This window comes from Peromyscus californicus, unplaced genomic scaffold (assembly GCF_007827085.1).
Source record: "Peromyscus californicus insignis strain IS unplaced genomic scaffold, ASM782708v3 Scaffold_5__1_contigs__length_169319896, whole genome shotgun sequence".
Classification (NCBI taxonomy): Eukaryota; Metazoa; Chordata; class Mammalia; order Rodentia; family Cricetidae; genus Peromyscus; species Peromyscus californicus.
Window position 1 is genome coordinate 123272203 of NW_026294573.1, and position 20559 is coordinate 123292761.

A 20559-nucleotide genomic window follows, 5' to 3' on the forward strand; every position below is an offset into this window, starting at 1 on the left:
AGAATTTTCATTTCCTAATTTTTCTTGTGGACGTAGACATGGTTTCCTTCATACATGAATCAACACTTGGTTTGTATTTTCAACTACTTTATATTTTCAAACCTATTGCTAGTAGTACTGTGCAGTCACGCTGCCATTACTATCAAGTCAGCCCTGTAGGCAATATTTTTGGTAATGACAGATTGTAACCACTCAGGTCATGTAACGTGATCTACATTGTGTGAAATATCATGGTCTGATGTGGAGAATGGAATGTAGATGTTTGGAAGAAAAGTCAAGACATACAACAGGAAGTTCTTGTACTGACAGAAAATATGGTGGCCTGTACTAGATTGGAAAACAGAAATGAGGAAAAGTGAGTTGAAAGTGTCTTTTTAATAATTAACTGCATGCACATATTAATGAACTGGATGTGGGAAAAGGAAGCAAAGGGAAAGAATAGTTAGATGAAAGAACTGGTGCTTTCTAGACAAGGAAAGACCTCATAAGCAGGGCTGAGAAGATGTTATCTTTTGAAAAGTTAAGCTGAAAACATTATGTGTATGTCAGTGTTTCCCATGCTAAGGATTTTTAAAATGTGTACTCAAGTCACCCAGAAGACTAGCTAGTGTAGTGTCAGCACCTATTTTATTGTTATAAACATACAGAAAGTGATAATATTATTGGGACCGAAAGTGAAAAGAGCAGAAGTTATTGTCATAGACTTTTGAGTCATCTACAGAGCTTATTATGTTCAAGTGAGGAAACTCTTATGAGTACCTACCATGTTCCAGGTGTGCTGCAATGTACTGAAAAGAGACCAGATGAGGATGACAGTGACAGTGTCTCCGCTCTCACAAATCTGGTGAATTATATAAGAGGATTGATTGTCGAAGAACAGAAACTCAGAAGAAAAATAAAAGGCTTTAATTTGGTAAATAGTTTGTTGGACATGAAAGAACACAAAGGATTTACAGAAGGCTTAAATAAGACAGAAAAGAACCAGTATGATGTAGCCTAGATATGCTCAGCTTCTTTCCCATGAGAGTGGGTATTTTGACAGTGGAGACTTGATCAACAATATTAGCAAGAAAGTTAAAGATGAATAAAAGCTAAGAATATGTTGGAAGATCTACTTAAAAAACACACACTGAACTGCTAAAATCAATACAGAAAGCATATAGGAGGCAGTGTCATCTGGTGTGAAGAAGGCATCATAATAGATATATGGTAAATAAAGGGAGAAAAAAATTAAGTTCATCTGAAAGAGAAGAACCTAATATTTAAGACCCTGTACTAGCAAGAATGGATAGGAAAGATTTTCAACTTTGTTTTCTGCAAGAAGGAACATATGACTTGAACAAAGACCTGGCACAAAGCAAACCAGGAGAACTAGGAACAGTTACCTATTGACTTTCTCAATACTTCACTTTATTTACATAGTCTATATAATTATTCATGGATGTGTCCATATCTGCCTATAAACACTTTTTTGTATTTATACATACCTGAAATTTCTTTCTTAGTGATATATTGCAGAAATGTTTTATTGTCAACTAAAGAGAGCCATAGGATGCTGGTTCTTCACTGTTGCCTTCAGCATTAATTGACACATGTCTCTGGATAAGTAACTGAGTCTTTGCAAGCTTCTGTCTTTATAGTGATTAAAGGTATTTGGAATCTCTTTTGCACTTAAAAAAAATGTGTGAGTACCTTAGCCTCATGCCACTCTATGCAGATGAAGAATCTGCTTAAGTTTCTAAAAAAAATTTTAGAGCCAAATTTAATCCTGATACTGGCAGGTTTTAAAAACTAGCAAAAAGATAAAGACAGACACAGTCAGCTTGGTAGTCAAAAATATTGCTGGGGCTTCTAGGTGAAGTCATGGCAAAAATAACAGAAAAACATGATAGAAGTCAGTGTGCAGCATGGCACACAACCACATTCTTCAAAGAGAAAATCTTGATTGGTGGTCACACTATTAATTCATTTAGTATAACAGTTGTGCCAATATTGTACCAGGTCACTGTTTTAAGTCACAGGATTTGTAACTAAATGATGTTAATTACCACGTTTCTTTTCCAGTAGTGCTGGATGCACATTCTATTACCATGAACATTAGACAGTAGGCATGAGGCTTCTAGTTAAGCAACAGATCAATTTCTCCATGTTTGATGGCATAAGTTAAGTGTTGTCTTCAACAATAGGCCCTTACCACCAGGTTGTGGAGAGCAATCAATAGCCTTGAGAACAGCTTGTGATTTGGGAGTGGTCCATGGGACCTTTTTGACCAATGACTCAACAAGACCTAACTACTCCTAGCACTGGAGGTTTAATTTGGTGGCATAAGATGTCCAGTGTGGCATTGTCTCCCCTATTATGTGGTGACTCCATTATATTCCTTTCATATATGTCTATAGTTTAGGAAGCTTCTACAGTAGACAGTTTCCATAAGGTTTTGCAAATGGCCTTTAGTGTTAGTTGCCCTCCCCATATTCACTCCTTTATCCTGCTCTCCCATCTTCCTCCCTATTTATTCCTCCTATTTTAATTCCTCCCTCTGTCTTTCCACAATATATTCGATTTCCCTTTCCTTGGGAGATCCTGTCCCTTCCTCTAGTACCTTACTAGGTACCTAACCTCTGCGGTTATATGGATTGTAGCACACATATTGAAAGCTTAAAAGCTAGCATCCACATAGAAGAGAAAATATGCAATATTTGTCTTTTGGGATCTGGGTTACCTCACACGGGATGAGTTTTTCTAGCTTCATCCATTTGCCTGCAAATTTTTATTTATTTTTCTTAACAGCTGTATAACATTTCACTATGTAAAGGCACCATATTTTCGTTACGTTTATTGATTGATGGAAATCTAGGCTGTTTCCAATTTCTGGCTATTTTGAATAGAGCAGCAACGAACGTGGATGAGCAAGTATACCTGGAGTAGTATGTAGAGTCCTTTTGATATATGTTCAACAGTGATATAGCCGGATCTTGAGGTAGATCAGTTTCCAGATTCCTGAGAAACTGCCACATTGTACAGGTTTTCACTCCCCTGTGCCTGCATCCTTGCCAGGACGTGCTGTCATTTGCTTTATTGACTTTGGTCATTCTGACTGGGGTAAGATGAAATCTCAAAGTAGTTTTAGTTTCAAGTGGTGACTTTCAATCAAGCATTGTTCTAAAATCCTTTACATATATTAATCCAGTGCTTACACCACATGATAAGCCCCATCTTAAAGATGAACAAGTTAAACACAGAGAGGGTGGTAAGTGACCCAAGGTCGCCCAGCAGCTCTAATGCATGGAGGGAAGCAGTTGAGGCTGACTGCCAACATTTTTGTTTGACAAATGATCTTCCCAGGAAGTCACAGCAGTCTGGTATATACTGGTGGGACAAATGGCACTAGACTGAACCAGCGGGAAGGTTCTATAGGTATGTGGAAACAAGGGGAAAGTGTATGGAGCCTATCAGCAAGGAGACAACTAAAAATATAAGGTTACCAAATTTGTATTAATTAGGCAAAAAGATGGAGAAGGTAAAAGAGGTGGGAAGAAATCAGAAGCTTTTGGTTCAAGGAACTCGAGGTCCTTATAAGGCCATGGAAGACACACAGTAAGTGAGAAAGTAAAAAAAAAAAACCTGTGGGTTGTAGTCAGCAAGTGGGATATTGAGATATGAGAATTGCAGTAGTTCTGTGTAACACACGCTGTAAAGTACAGTAAATATGGTATTAACCAACATAGAATGGAGAGAACTACCAGATAGGAAAGGTGTTGCCTTTGAATCAGTGGGCTACTGATCAGAGGGAAGAAGAAGAGCTGAATGGGACAGGGTGTTAGAAACAAAAAACAAACACACAAACAAAAAACTGTGTATGTCTTCTCTTCCTGGGTCCTCTTGCCCACTCCAGAAATTATTCTTGATCCATGACAATAGGAATGTGAAACGTGGTTGAGTCTGGATACTCTGAGCAGTATGCATATGGGTCTTCAGGACTAAGAACCAAGGATGCAAAGGCCCCCAAAGGGTCTTCTGAAAGCCAGAGGCCCTTATCCAGGCCACTACATAAAGCTATAGGCCTGTCAGAGGCTGTGGTTTCTACAAAAACAGAGAAGAAAAGGGGGACTAATGTTTCCTCCCATACTTGCATAAATCACAAAGTCTTTATCCAATCAGCCATTCAAAAACTATTTATTGGGTGCCAGCTATGTGCCTGGCATGCAGCACTTAGAGGACAGATGTCCTGCCTGTCAGAAGCCTAGGCCGTGTCTCTGGGGATTTTTAGAACTACCATTGCAGCCTGAAGAGTGCTGAATGATGCATGCCTGTTCTAGCCTGAAGAAGATACTGAATTGGCAGTGTAAGTGGAAAATAACTAACAAGGGCATTTAAGGAGATGAGCACAGTATCTTACTTTTAACTCTTTTTTTTTTCTTTCACTTGAAGGTAAGACTGAAAGTCAGACAGCATAAATATGCAAATTATTGGCGTGCATGGGAAGAAATTTTCTTCTTTTCTAAATACTCAACACATTTTTTAATCATAAAAATAAATCTTTGAGCATGAGTAAAGAATTATAATATGGATATGTAACCCAAATAAGTCATAATATTAACTAAATAAGTCATCACCTATACAAAATTTTTAAAAATCTGATACCTAGGATGTGAAGCCATGCTTTTATTTTTCAGTTCTTTGCCCAATAATAAACCAACCTGCAATATTAAAAAGAAATTATTTACTACAATTTATTATTTCAAAAAACCCTCCCTGAAATTGTTTGCTAGTAGAACTATCCAAAAATTCTCTTCTCCATTGATAGTGATTTTATTTTAATAAATTTATAAACATGTAGTTCATTAAAATCGTTGGTCTCAGCAAAGCCTAGAGAACATCAGGAGAATTTTAATGCCAAAAAGAACACAAAAGAAAGTGAAATAGTTCTGGTAAAGCTGGCATAGCAACATCACCCTTTAAAGCCACGGGGAACACGCATCGCTCCCTCGTTCCTTGCTTATTATCCTACTTATCAAAATCCAGTTTGAACATATTATTTAGATCAGGCCAACATCATTTTAACGGACCAAGACCTGCTACTGAATGAGATACATAATAACTAAGTTATCCATACAAATAGCAAGAAAGAACCTCATCTATATGTATGTAGACATACGTATCACACAATCAGATTTAATACAGGGGTTTTGTTTGTTTGTTTGTTTGTTTTGTTTGGGGGTTGGTTTTTGTTTTTGTTGGTTTTTTGTTTGTTTGTTTGTTTTGAGATGGCAGCAACCTCTAGACAGACCCACTCAGACTGCAGCGAGCTAAACTTATAGGTGGTTTCACGTGGGTCGGAGGTTGATTGTTTCTTAGTTCTGCTTCAGAACCCCACGTTAGAGTACATGCAATTTCCACAGAAGCGGAAATGTGTTTGCTGTGGGTCAGTGAGCATTCCTTTCCAGGGTGCTCCTATGATGAAGCCCCACGATTAACACAGGGTCTTTAATGAAGGACAAGGGACGAAGCATTCCAAGATTGGCCTGGATTTCTGCCAGAAGGGAGAGAAAGGGGTCTTTGTGTGTGGACATCTGAAGGGCGGGCATAAACATGTTAGTTGATACTTAACACCCAAACCCAGTGCCAAAACCGTTAGCTCCCCTCAATAGCCTACTCTGGTCTCAACTGCCGGCAACAATGGAGCAGCCACCTCCACATACAGGACTTGCTCATCACAGAACTTGTACAGCCTCAGAAAAGCAGCTGTTAGAAGCAAAGAGACTCTGGTTCCCTGACTTAGGCATGCCTTTTAATGTTTTTCTGGAGACAAGTTTTCATTTTTCATACCTACTGGATCTTTGCATTTTTAATAATTACTTTGTCTGTTATGTGGTTCCATCCCTCGGGCGCTTGCAGAAGAAACCCAGAAAATCATATTCACTTGAAATTGTTAGGTTTTACAGCAAGAGGCCCAGATAATTTGTGTGGTGATTTTTTTTCAGACATTTCCCTCCAGTTTTCCTTCCCTCCTATCCTTACCCACTCTCTGCCTCAGTACATTTAAGAGATTCTAAAGAGCCAGCAACAACATCCCCAGGGGTGGATGTGTGGAGATGCCAGGCTGACTTCCCTGCCGAGGAGTCTGGCCATGTGTGTCCCTCAGCAGGACTGTCTCCCTAGGAATTTCCTCCGGGATCTCCCTTCCACCACAGCTGGATCTAATCTCACACCTTCAGTAACTTGTGTGCTCTGATTAGTTACTGGCCGACAGTTATCTGTGTTGTTTAAATTGCACTCGAACTTGAGAAAAGCCCTAGCTTTACAGAGAACCGTTGCCCAGGCAGGTTGCCACAGAGGCCCGTCCAGAAACCTCCGCTTATGAGTAGCCGTGTGCAGCCAGATAAGAGAATAAAATGGCATGTGTGAAGTTCAAAGGATTTGAGTCTTTTCTCCCCACATTTATTCATGCAAAATCGTAACTCTAACATAAGAGGCCATTGGGTAATTTCCACATATGAAGAACCATCCTCTACCTGGCCGATAATAACATATTTTCAAATGAACCAGGGCCCACCCCTGAAACATTAGTTTCCATGCAGCAGCCCTTATCTGACCACTACAGGTCAACTAAACTCAGTGTGGCTGTCTGTAGTCCCAGAAACTTGCTAGTTTCAGCAGTTCTAAGTAGAGAGCAGGTTCCAATAAGGAGTTCATTTAATGAGGGCAGCTACAACGTGTTATTAAATGTAAAACTACTTAACACACTTCAAAACCTGAGTGTCTAAAAACACACTCAGTAGTTTTTAAATAGCAATCTGATAATCTATAACTTGGACATTGTAAACTCTATTACTTTACCCCTTTCGTAACCTCCAATCACCAAACACTGTGATATATTTTATAAAATAATAACGTGTAGGAATTTATTTTTAAAAATCATTTATGTGTTTGGAGTAGAGTCACGGTGATGCTTTGAAAAGTGAGGCACGGATGTCTGAAAGAACTAAAGCTTCTGAGAAATGTGGAAACGTCATTAAAAATTTAACCAGCCTTTTGTACAACCAAATTGCATTAGAATATATTAATATAATTGCATGTTATAGGTTTTATGTATCATTAGCAAGGTCATCATGGATTGGGGTTGAATTGCTGAAGGAAAACGATTGCATTACCAGAGTGCTCTTTGAGGGTCTGAGGATGAATACACTTTGCTTCATTAGGGTAATCTCACTGTAACTCAATATTCTTTCTAATTTTAGAATAAGAAAAGACCATAGGAGACCTCCATAATCCAAAATTCCCTGTCTACTATTGCACCAGGATTCTGTGTCTCTAAAACACAAAACTAACACAGCTAATAACTACTAATATACTCGTTCTTCTAATTATGATCAAAGACATCAGCCCTACAACATGGTAAATCATAGGAGAACTCACCTTCCAAACTGTACCATTCTTTGTCATCCAAACTGCTGTTTTATGAGATCTTATGATATTTTCAAACATCACAACTTTATATCCAGGAATTATTAGTGAATTAAATAAATGACAAGATTCTTAGATGTTTAGAGGACTTAAAAACACAAGCCCCAATAATCTCTAATTTGTATTACTTATAGTTGCCCTAAGTGTCTGTGCTTCTTTCACTGATGACAGTTGAGAGTGAACACACACAACAAATCTTGCTGATCATAATTTCATTAGAGTCCTTAATTTCTGCAAAGTTATAATATAGTGCCTTGTCATTTAATCTCCAAATTATACAGATAGATCTTTGTACTTAGCTCTTTTTAATTACAAAGAACAAGAGCATGGAAATTACCTTCTCCATTGATCTTTATGGATGACCAAGAGAGGAAGGAAGCATGATACACTCCTGGAGAAGTGTCACATCACTTCCAGAGCCTTTAAGAAACGAAAGACTTTCAAGCAGTCACAGGGGCCTGTATTTGCATGCCTTAGTTTTCCACTGCTGTCTCTTTCTAACCCAAGGCTTCTGCTTTTCTTCTTAGGGATTGCTTCACTTTGGACCACAAATTTGTTGGATCACAAATTTGGTCTCTACCTCTTTTTTATATTTTTTTAAATCAACAACCCTAAGAGTAAAGATTAATTATGTGTGTGTATACATTTATATGTATATATGTGTGTGTGTGTATACACATGTATAATTGAAAATAGATTCTTTAATCATACAACACACAATACATACCAACCACAGTTTTCTCTCCCTCCACTTTCCCCCCACCTCCCCTCTTCCTAAATCCATTCCTCCTCTTCTCCCAGAAAAAAGAAGGCCTCCAAGAGACAACAACTAAACAGGACAAAACAAAATACAATAAGGCAAGGCAAGAGCACTTACACCAAATCTGGACAGTGCAACATAACAGGAGAGAAAGTCCTAAGGATCCCACAACAGTTCCCACAGATAAGAGTCCCACAAAAACACCAAGCTAACAGCCACAACATAATACACAGAGGACCTGGTGCAGACCTATGCAGACCTCATGCTTACTGCTTCAGTCTCTGTGAGCCCATATAAACCCTGCTTAGTTGATTCAGTGAGCCTTTAATTCAGTGAGTCCCCTCTAAGGCCTAGAATTCATCTGCCCCCTCTTCTGCATGATTCCCCAAGCTCTAAGGGACCCGATGGAGACATCCAATGTAGACTCTCAGCCAGCATAATGTTTGGGTGTGGGTCTCTGCATTCTCCCCCATCTGCTGCTGAAGGAGGCCTCTCTGATGATGAGTGGACAAGGCACTGATCTACGAGTATGGCAGAAGATCATTAAGAATCATTTCATTGACTTGTTTTTAGACCAGCCATGTTTAGTCCTACCCTATGTCTCTAGGCTATCCAGTCTCCTGTTCCTGGTCATCTACACAGTGTTGGGCATGGGCTCCTGTAGTGGGTAGCCATTCCAGCTTTTATCTGGAAGTTTCAACCCCCACTGAGGCTTTGGTAACTGTCATGCCTACAAGGCAGGGCCAAGAGAGGACCCTGAAGACCCGAGATCTGGATGTGCTGGCTCTCTTGATTCCTGGACCCTGGACGTTGGAGGTAGACCGAGCAGAGTTCTCCAGAGAACACCGCTGGACTGCACTACACCTTTCCCAGACCCTGTAACCAATCCCTTCACTTGTAAGTTACCCCACAAAATAAACCTCCCTTTTAACTATGTGGAGTGGCCTTAATAATTTCACCAATAGGCTCCCTCTCCTTGAGTGGGCCTTAAGTTCAATCAGACATTGGTGGCCACTCCCAGAAGTTCTTTACAACCATTGCCCCAGCACATCTTACAGACTGGACAGATTGTTGTTCAAGGGTTGGTGTCCACATTTCTCTTTCGTTAGCCTGCACAGTACCTTCATACCAAAGAGACAAAAACGTAGGGGTGAAGGCTCCAGGTAGGCTCGAGCTCAACCTCACCATTTTCAATGAGCTGTGCATATGTTGTCCTCAATGGGGCCTCACTGTCATGTTGTCCTCAATGGGTCCTCACTGTCAGTTTGTAGAGAGCAACCCTCTGTCCTAGCATCAGCCTGGGTTGTTTGGGGATCTCCAAGGGAACCTCTTGACCAACTCAACTCAATGCAACCCAGTCCTGACACTGGAAGCGTTGCCTGGCTACAAGAGATGGCCAGCTAAGACTCCATATCCCCCATTACTAGCAGTCCTTATTAGAATCACCATCATAGATTCCAGGAAGTTTCCACTGCACTAGGTTTATACACAACCTCAAATACTCAGCAGTTCCAGCTGTTTCTCCCCACACTTTCTTCTTCCATCCTGTCTCCCCCTGAAACATGATCCCTCCTACTTCCATCCCTACCTACCCCCACACCACCCACAAAATCTATTTTATTTCCCCATCCCAGGGACATCAATGCATCCCCCTCTAGCCATTCTTCTCTTTAACCACTCAGGGCCTATGGATTGTAGCTTGGTTATCATTTACTTAGTGGCTAATATTTACATATAAGTGAATGCATATCATATTTATCTTTCTGGGTCTGGGTTACCTCACAAAGAATGGTTTTTTTCTAGTTACATCTATCTGCCTGTGAATTTCGTGGTTTCATTTTTTAATGGCTGAATAATAATCCATTATGTAAATATACCACATTTTCTTTATCTATTCTTCTGTTGAGGGACATCTAGATTGTTTCCAGTTTCTGATTATTACAAATAAAGCTGTACTGAAAATAGCTGAGAAAGTGTCCTTGTGGTAGGATGGATAGCTGTGTCTTGAGGTAAATCAATTCCCAATTTTCTGAGGAGCTAACACACAGATTTCCATAGTGGCTGTACAAGTATGACCTCTCAAAAGCAATGGAGGAATGTTCTCATTGCTTAACACTCTTGTGAGCATGAAACAGCACCTGTGTTATTTATCTTAGCCATTCAAACAGGTATAAGATGGAATCTCAAAATAGTTTTGAGTTGCATTTCCCTCATGGCTAGGAATGTTGAACATTTCTCTGAGTGTTTCTCAGCCATTTGAGTTTCCTCTATTAAGAACTCTCTGATTAAACCTATACCTCATTTTTAATCGGATTATTTGTGTATTTTTTTTGCTATCTACTTTCTTGAGCTCTCTATATATTTTGAATATTAGGCATCTATCAGATGTAAAGTTGGTAAATTTATTTTCCCATTCTGTAGGCTGCCACTTTGTCTAATTGACAGTGCCCTTTGCTTTACAGAAGCTTTTCAGATTTGTGAGGTATCATTTATTAGTTGTTGATCTTATTGCCTGCACTATTGATGTTATGTTCAGAAATTCATCTCTTATGCCAACTCATTCAAGGCTATTCCCCACTTTCTCTTCTACCAAGCTCAGTGAATCTAGCTTTATGTTGAGGTCTTTAATCTACTTGGACTTGAATTCTGGTTGAGGTGATAAATATGGATCTATTTGCACTCCTTTACATAAAGTTTGACCAGCACCGTTTGTGGAAGATTCTGTCTTTTTTTCCAGTATGTATTTCTGACTTCTTTATCAAAAGTCAGGTGTCCATAAATGTGTGAATTTATGTGTAAGTCTTCAGTTTGATTCCATTGATCAACACATCTGTTTTTATACCAATTCCAAGCAGTTTGTATTACTATAGCTCTGTAGTATAACTTGAAATCAGGGATGTTGATACTTCCAGTAGTTGTTGCACTGTTCAGGACTGTTTTAGCTATCCTGGATATTTTGTTTTTCCATATGAAGTTGAGAATTATCTTTTCAAGATTTTCGGAGAGTTGTATAGGAATTTTGATGAGGATAGCTTTGAATCTGCAGATTGCTTTTGGTAGGATGGTCATTATTAGTATGTTAATCCTACTGATCCATGAGCATGGGAAATCATTCCATCTTCTGATATCTCCTTCTATTTCTATCTTCAATATATTACAGTTTTTAATCATATAATTCTTTCACTTGATTGGTTAAAGTAACCCCAAGATATTTTATATTAGTTGAGGCTATTGTGAAGGGTGTTGTCTCCCTGGTTTCTTTCTCAGTTCATTTGGGATTGATATGCTGGAGGGCTACTAATATATTTTAGTTAATCTTGTATCTAGCCACTCTGCTGAAAATGTTTATCAGCTATGGGAATTCCCTGGTAGAATTTTTAAGGTCAATTATGTGCACTCTTATCTGCAAATAACAGTACTTTGACTTCTTCCTTTCCAATTTGTACCACCTTGATCTCCCTGAGTTGTCTTATTGCTCTAGCTAAAATTTCAAGTACTATATTGATTAGATAAGGAGAGAGTTGACAGCCTTGTCTTGTTTCTGATTTTAATGGAATTGCTTTGAGTTTCTCTCAATTTAATTTGATGTTGGCTTTAGGCTTACTGTAAATTGCCGTTATTATATTTAGATATGTGATTTGCATCCCTAATCTCTCCAGGACTTTTATCATGAAAGGGTGTTGGCTTTTCTCAACCTATTTTGTCAACTTATTAAAATTTGATGAGAGTCAGGTATTGATTTCTCCCACTATCAGTGTGTGAGTATCAATATGTGATTTGGGCTGTAGTAGTGTTTATTTTACAAAAATGGGTACCTTTGTATTTGGGGCATAGATCATAAGAATTGAAACGTCATCTTGGTGGATTTTTCTTTTAATGAGTATGTAGTGTCCTTCACCATCTCCTTTGATTAGTTTTGGTTTGAAGTCTGTTTTCTTAGATATTGAAATGGCTACATCAGCTTACTTCTTAGATCCATTTGCTTAGAATATCTTTTCCAATCCTTTACTCTGAGGTAATGTCTGTCTTTGATGTTAAGGTATGTTTCTTGAGTGCAGCAAAAGGGTGGATCAAGTTTTTACAAGTATGTGTCATTTTATCAGGGAATTGAGACCATTGGTATTGAGAGATATCTATTACCAATGGATATTGATTCTTGTTATCTTCTTGTCGTTTTGTGATGGTGGTGTGTTTCTTTGTAAGTCTGTGTGTACACACACTTCTCTTCTTTTGGTTTTACTGGTTTGAAATTATTTATATCCTGTGTTTTCATGAGTATAGTTAACTTCCTTGGGTTGTAGTTTTTCTTCTAGCACTTTCTGTAAGAATGAATTTGTAGATAGATATTATTTAAATTTGACCCTGTTATGGACTATTTTATTTTCTCCATCTATGATGGTTTCTCCCTAAGCCCAAAATGTGCCCACCATCACGACATCTCTTTCATTACTCTCCAGCATCTGACTCACCCGATCCCTCATGTTCTTATATCCCTACCCCATGCCCAGTTTACCCAGGAGATCTCTTCTATTTCCCCTTCCCAGGGAAATCCATGCATTCCTCTTTGGGCCCTCCTTGTTACCTAACCTCTCTGGGGCTGTGAATTGTAGCTTGGTTATCCTTTATTTTATAGCTAATATCTATTTATGAGTGAATACATAGCATGTTTGACTTTCTGGGTCTGAGGTACCTCACTCAGGATGATTTTTTTTCTAGTTCCATCCATGTGCCTGCAAATTTCATGATGTCACTATTTTTTTTACAGCCAAGTAATACTCCATTGTGTAAATGTACATTTTTTATCCATTCTTCAGTTGAGGGGCATCTAGGTTGTTTCCAGGTTTGGGCTATTATGAATAATGCTGCTATTAACACAGTTGAGCAAGTGTCCTTGTGGTATGAATGAGAATCCTTTGGGTATATAACCAAGATTGGTGTAGCTGGGTCTTGAGGTAGATTGATTCCCAATTCTCTGAGAAACCACCACATTATATCCAAAGTGGCTGTACAAGTTTGCACTCCACCAACAGTGGAGGAGTGTTCACCTTACTCCACATCCTTTCCAACATTGTGCTGACATTAGTGATTTTTATCTTAGCCATTCTGACAGGTGTAAGATGGTATCCCAGATTCTTTTTTATTTGCATTTCCCTGATGGCTAAGATGTTGAAAAATTCTTTAAGTGTGTCTCATCCATTTGAGATTCTTCTGTTGAGAATTCTCTGTTTAGATCAGTACCCCATTTTTTAATTGGATTATTTGGTGTTTTGATGTCTAGTTTCTTGAGTTCTTTATATATTTTAGAGATCAACCCTCTATCAAATGTGGGGTTGGTGAAGGTCTTTTCCCATTCTGTAGGCTGTTGTTTTGTCTTATTTACAGTGTCCTTTGCCTTAGAGGTCTCATTTATTAATTGTCAATCTCAGTGTCTGTGCTACTGCTGTTCTATTCAGGAAGTTATCTCCTATGCCAGTGCTTTCAAGGCTGCTTCCTACTTTCTCTTCTGTCAGGTTCAGTGTAACTGGATTGATGCTGAGGTCTTTTATCCACTTGGACTTGAGTATTGTGCAGGGCAATATATATGGATCTATTTGCATTCTTCTACATGCTGACATCCAGTTATGCCAGCACCATTTATTGAAGATGCTTTCTTTTTTCATTGTATAATTTTGGCTTCTTTGTCAAAAATCAGGTGTTCCAATGGAGTACTACTCAGCAGTAAAAAACAATGATATCATGAAATTTGCAGGCAAATGGATGGAACTAGAAAATATCATCTTGAATGAAGTAACCCAGGTTCAGAAGGACAAACATAGTATGTACTTACTCATAAGTGGATACTAAATGTGAAGAAAGGGATGGCCAGACTTCAATCCACAGCTCCAGAGAGGCTAGCTAACAGGGAAAGACCCTAGGAGGGACACATGGATGACCCTGTGAAGGAGAAGTGGATGAGATCTACATGAGTGGACTGGTTGTGGGGGGCATGGCAGAGGGTGAGGAGTGGGGGATGAGAACATAGGGAAATGGGAGGGTCAAGCTAGAACAGGGACAGAGTGGGAGGGCAGGGAGGAAGATACCAAGATATATGAGGACATCATGGGAATAGGAAGAGACAGGGTGCTGGAGAGGCTCTCAGGAATCCACAAGGTTGACCTCACTTTGGTCTGCTGGCAGTGGTCCAGAGGGTGCCTGGACCGGTCTACTCTGGTGACTGGCCTAGCAAATAACCTAGCTGTCATCATAGAGCCTTTGTCCAGTGACTGATGGAGGCAGATGCAGAGATCCACAGCCAGGCACCAGACTGAGCTCCGGGAATCCAATTGATGAGAGAGAGGAGAGATACTACAGGCAAGGGATATCAAGATCATGATGGGAGGACATACAGAGATGACCAGCCACACTGGTGGAAGCCCATGAACTGTAGACTGGTGGCTGTGGAACCCCCATGGGACTGGATTAGGCCCTCTGGATATGGAAGACGGTTGTTTGGCTCAAACTGTTTGGGGGGCACCCAGGCAGAGGGATCAGGATCTGTCCCTGATCTATGGGCAGGCTTCTGGGAATCCAGTGCCTCAGGTGTGACGCTTTGCACAGCCTTGGTGCAGTGGGAAGGGGCTTGGACCTGCCTAGGCTCAGTGTGCTGGGCTCTGCTGACTCCCCATGGGAGACTTCGATTTGGGGGATGTGGGAATGTAGGGTGGCTTGGTTTCTGTATCTTCTGTGGATTTTCAGAGAGTGTGACTGCTGTATGTTGGCTTTATACTGACCTGTTTGCTGTGTTCGCAAGGAATGCCTTCCGGTGTTGAAGGCTAGGATATAGCAATGAGTGGTTGGAAGGAGGCCGGGAGGAGATGGTCTATGGGTTCTGTGGGAGATGTGGACAGGGGTGATAGGAGGCTGCAGCTGGTGTTCTGTTGCAGTGCCAAGAAAGAGCCTGAGAAATTGTGTCTTGAGGAACAGAGAGAGCAGAGAAGGTCTGTGGGCTACCTACCTGGTCTTCTGGCAGGTATGTCCTGTGGTTGAGCACAACTTCACCCAAGTTGGGAGCTGGGACACAATGATGAGTAGGGTAAGGGAGTCCAGGAGGGGGTGGTCTGTGGGATCCTTAGGAGATATGGGGGGTGGGGTGGGGAGATTGCAGCTGGTAGCCTCTTGCAGTCCGAGGATTGGGTCTGAGGGAAGAGAGATAACACAAAAGGTCAGGAGGTAACCTACCTGGCCTTCTGCTGATTCTTAACTAATGTGGAACAACCACAAAGATACTACTTAGAACTACTTAGGATGTCATCTCCAAGGCAGACCAAGAAAAAGGCTTTTTAACTAAATTATCTCAGATTCACAGTGACATCCCAGGAAATGTTCAGAAAAACATTCTTTTTTTTTTTTTTTTTTTTTTTGGTTTTTCAAGACAGGGTTTCTCTGTGTAGCTTTGCGCCTTTCCTGGAACTCACTTGGTAGTCCAGGCTGGCCTCAAACTCACAGAGATCCGCCTGGCTCTGCCTCCCAAGTGCTGGGATTAAAGGCGTGCGTCACCACCGCCCGGCCGGAAAAACATTCTTATAAACAGCCTGTTACTATGATATGGTTACCAAGGCCCCATGATCACATATGATCCCATATGCAACTCAGAATACCATCCTGGTACTTGAAACTTCATTTGGTGACAAGAAGTAGCCAGCTGGGATGCAGTCTCCACCATTTTTGGCAATTCCATTTAGACTGCCTATATAGATATGGCAGTTTCTACTGCATTGTTTTTCCGTACTACTCCTGAAATGGCCCTTAATTTTAATTGTCTCTCTGTGTGTTTCCTCCCAAAACCCCTCTCCACTTTATCCTCCAATTCCACCCTAGCTTTCATCCATGTCTATCTATTCTATTTCCCTTTCCTAAGTATCTATCTGTTCCCTCTAGTCTTTTACTCTATACATACCCTCTGTGAATAGTAGGTTGCTTCTTATTGACTTAACAGCTAATAGCCACAAATAAATGAATACATACAATATTTGTCTTTCTGGGTTTGAGATACCTCACTCGGGATGATTTTTACTAGTTCCATCTATCTGCCTGAAAATTTCACAATGTCTTTTTCTTTTTTAATGATTGACTAATACTCTATTGTGAAAATGTACCACCTTTTTAAAATTCATTCTTCTGTTGAAGGACATCTAAATTGTTTCTAATTTCTGTCAATTATGAATATAGCAACAATGAACATGTTTGAGCAAGTTTGTCTGTGGCAGGATAAAACATCCTTTGGTATATGCCCAAGAGTAGTATGGCTGGCTCTTGAGGTAGATCAATTCCCAACATTCTGTGAAACTGCCACACAGATTTCCACAGTGGCTGTACAATTTTGCACTCCCACCAGCAGTGGGAGAGTGTTCACCATATTCCACATTCTGCGCAGCATGAGTTGTCATTTGTTTTGTTGATCTTAACAATTCTGATGGAGTTAAGATGAAATATCAGAACAGTTTGATTTACATTGTCCTAAGGGTTAGTGGTGGTGTACATTATTTTCTGTGTTTCTTAGTCATTTGAGTTTCCTCTTTTGAGAATTCTGTTTAGATCTGTACTTCACTTTTTAAATGGATTGTTCGGTTTGTTGATGTCTAGTATCTTGAATTCTTTATATATTTTGGATATTAGCCCTCTGTCAGATGAGTTGGTAAAAATCTCTTCCCATTCTGTAGACTGCCATTTTGTCCTATTGACAATGTCCTTTGCCTTACAGAAGGTTTTTAGTTTCATGAGGTCCTATTTATTAATCATTGATCCTATTGCTTGTGCTAAAGGTGTTCAATTCAGAAAATCTTTACCTGTGCCAACAAGTTCAAGGCTATCACTCACTTTCTCTTCCCTCAGGTTCAGTGTATCCCATTTCATGTTTCTTTTTTTATCCATTTTGACTTGAGTTTTATGCAGGGGGATAAGTATGGATCGATTTACATTTTTCTACATGCAGATATCCAGTTTGACCAGCAATATTTTTGAAGATACTGTCTTTTTTCTGTCCTATTTATCAAAAAACGCCAGGTGTCCATAGTTGTGTGGATTTATGTGAGGGTCTTCAGTTTAAGTCCATTGATCAACATGTCTGTTTTTGTGCCAATACCATGCTGTTTTGTTTTGTTTGTTTCTTTGTCCCTGTGGCTCTGCAGTATAACTTGAAGTCAGGGATGTTGATACCTCCAGCAGTTCTTTTCTTATTCAAGATTGTTTTAGTTACCCTGGGTTTTTTATTTTTTTCATATGAAATTGAAAGTTGTCCTTTTCAGATCTGTGAAGAATGGTGTTGGAATTTTGATGGAAATTGAAAAGGATCTGTAGATTGTTTTTATACTTTTTACTATATTTTGCCATTTTTTTTACTATGTTAATCCTAATAATCCATGAGCGTGGAAGATCTTTCCATTTTCTGATATCTTCTTTAATTTTTATCTTCAACTTAAAGGTTTTTTTTAACTTTTTATTCATTTTACATACTAACCACAGTGCCCCCTCCCACCCTACATCCACTCTTCTAGAAGGGTAAGGTCTCCCATGGGAAGTCAACAAAACCTGGTACATTAGGTTGGGGCAGGACCAAGCCCCTCCCCCATGCATCAAGGCTGAGCAAGACATCCCACCATAGGGAATGAGCTCTAAAAAGAAAGCTCATGCACTGGGGAAAGATCCTGGTCCCACTGCTAGGAGCCCCTCTGTGGTGGTATTGTGTTCCCCAAAATATTGTGCACCCTAATAAACTTATCTGGGGTCAGAGACAGAACAGCCACTAGATACAAAGGCTAGAAAATGGTGGCACTCACACCTTTAATCCTAGCACTCCAGAGGTAGAAATCCCTCTGGATCTCTGTGAGTTCAAGGCTGCATTGGAAACGGCCAGGCATGGTGACACACGCCTTTAATCCCAGAAAGCGAGCCTTTAATCCCAGGGAGTGGTGGTAGAAAGCAGAAAGGTTTATAAGGCGTGAGGACCAGAAACTAGAAGCATTTGGCTGGTTAAGCATTCAGGCTTCTAGCAGCTCAGTTCAGCTGAGAGCCATTCGGATATGAGGACACAGAGGCTTCCAGTCTGAGGAAACAAGATCAGCTGAGAAGTTGGCCAGGTGAGGTTAGCTGTGGCTTGTTCTGTCTCTCTGATCTTCCAGTGTTCACTCCAATACCTGGCTTCAGGTATGATTTTATTAATAAGAACTTTTATGATTCATGCTACACCCCTCAAATACATCAAACTACACAATTGTCTCCCATACACAGATGGCCTAGTTTGGACCCATGCAGGCTCCAAAGCTGTCTGTCTAAAGTTCATGAGTTCCCACAAGTTTGGTTCAGTTGTTTCTGTAGATTTCCCCTTCGTGATCTTGACCCCTCTTGTTTATATAATGCCTTCTGCTTCTCTTTGACTGGACTTCAGAGCTTGGCCTGGTACTTGACTGTGGATCTCTGCATCTGCTTCCATCAGTTACTTGATGAAGGCTCTATGATGACAGGGTACTCACCAATCTGATTACAGGGGAATGCCAGTTCAGGCATCCTCTCTGCTGTTGCTAGCAGTCTTAGCTGGGGTCATCCTTGTAGATTGCTGCGAATTTCCCTAGCACCAGGTTCCTTCCTAACTCCACAATGGTTCCCTCTATCAAAATATCTCTTTCATTGCTCTCCCACTCCATCCCTGATCCAGCTGGACCATCCCATTCCCTGGTGTTCTCATCCCTCATCCCCTCCCTTCTACTGCCCTCCCACTCCCAGTTTACCCAGGAGATCTCATCTCTTTCCCCTTTCCAGAGCCATCCATGCATCCCTCTTAGGATCCTCCTTGTAAAAGCCTTCAACAAAATCCAACACGCCTTCACAATAAAGGTCTTAGAGAGATCAGGGATACAAGGAACATATCTAAACATAATAAAGGCAATTTACAGCAAGCCAACAGCCAACATCATATTAAATGGAGAGAAACACAAAGTGATTCTACTAAAATCAGGAACAAGACAAGTCTGTCCATTCTCTCCATATCTATTCAATATAGTACTTGAAGTTCTAGCTAGAGCAATAAGACAATAAAAGGAGATCACAGGGATACAAATTGCAAAGGAAGAAGTCAAACTTTTGCTATTTGCAGATGATATGATATTATTAAGTGACCCCAAAAATTCTACCAGAGAACTCCTACAGCTGATAAACAACTCAGTAATGTGGTGGAATACAGATTAACTAAATATATATAAATGCTAAATGGACCAAGAAAGAAATCAGAGAAACATCACCCTTTACAATAGCCACAAATAATATAAAATATCTTGGGGTAACTCTAACCAAACAAGTGAAAGCCCTGTATGACAAGAACTTTAAGTCTTTGAAGAAAGAAATTGAAGAAGATATAAGAAAATGGAAAGATCTCCCATGCTCAAGAATAGGTAAGATCAACATAATAAAAATGGCAATCTTATCAAAAGCAATCTACAGATTCCATACAAGCTCCATCAAAATCACAACATAATTCTTCACAGACTTTGAAAGAACAATACTCAACTTCATATAGAAAAACAAAAAGCCCAGGATAGCCAAAATAACCCTGTACAATAAAGGAACTTCAGGAGGCATCACCATCCCTGACTTCAAGCTCTACTATAAAGATATGGTAACAAAAACAGCTTGGTACTGGCATAAAAAGAGACATGTGGACCAATGGAATCAAATTGAAGACACTGACATTAATCAACACAGCTATGAACACCTGATTTTTGACAAAGCAGCCAAAACTGTACAATGGAAAAAAGAAAGCATCTTCAATAGCATAACTGAATGTCAACAGGTAGAAGATTGCAAATAGGGCTTGAAAGATGGCTCAGTGTTTAAGAGCACTGACTGCTCTTTCAGAGGTCCTGAGTTCAATTCCCAGCAACCACATGGTGGCTCACAACCACTTGTAATGAGATCTGGTGCCCTCTTCAGGCCTGCAGGGACACATGCTGGCAGAACACTGTATACATACATAATAAATAAATAAATAAATAAATAAATAAATAAATATACCTCAACATATTTCCAGTTACACTGAACCCAACAGAAGAGAAAGTGGGAAGTAGCATTGAACAAATTGGCACAGAAGACCACTTCCTAAATATAATACTAGTAGCACAGACATTGAGAGCAACAATCAATAAATGAGACCTCCTGAAACTGAAAAGCTCTGTAAGGCAAAGGACATGGTAAATAAGACAAAGCAACAGCCTACAAAATGGGAAAAGATTTTCACCAACCCCACATCTGACAGAGGGCTAATCTTCAAAATATATAAAGAATTCAAGAAACTACACATCAAA

General features: G+C 39.9%; 1 long non-coding RNA gene across 1 annotated transcript in view; it reads right to left on the reverse strand.

Moving 5' to 3' along the window:
• LOC128097466 (uncharacterized) overlaps positions 1-15542 on the reverse strand; it is an 80287-nt gene extending 64745 nt beyond the window's left edge. Inside the window, exon 1 of the long non-coding RNA XR_008213868.1 lies at positions 15222-15542. This is a non-coding gene — a long non-coding RNA (uncharacterized LOC128097466). The remainder of the gene's footprint in view (positions 1-15221) is intronic.
• Between the last annotated feature and the right edge of the window lie 5017 nt (positions 15543-20559).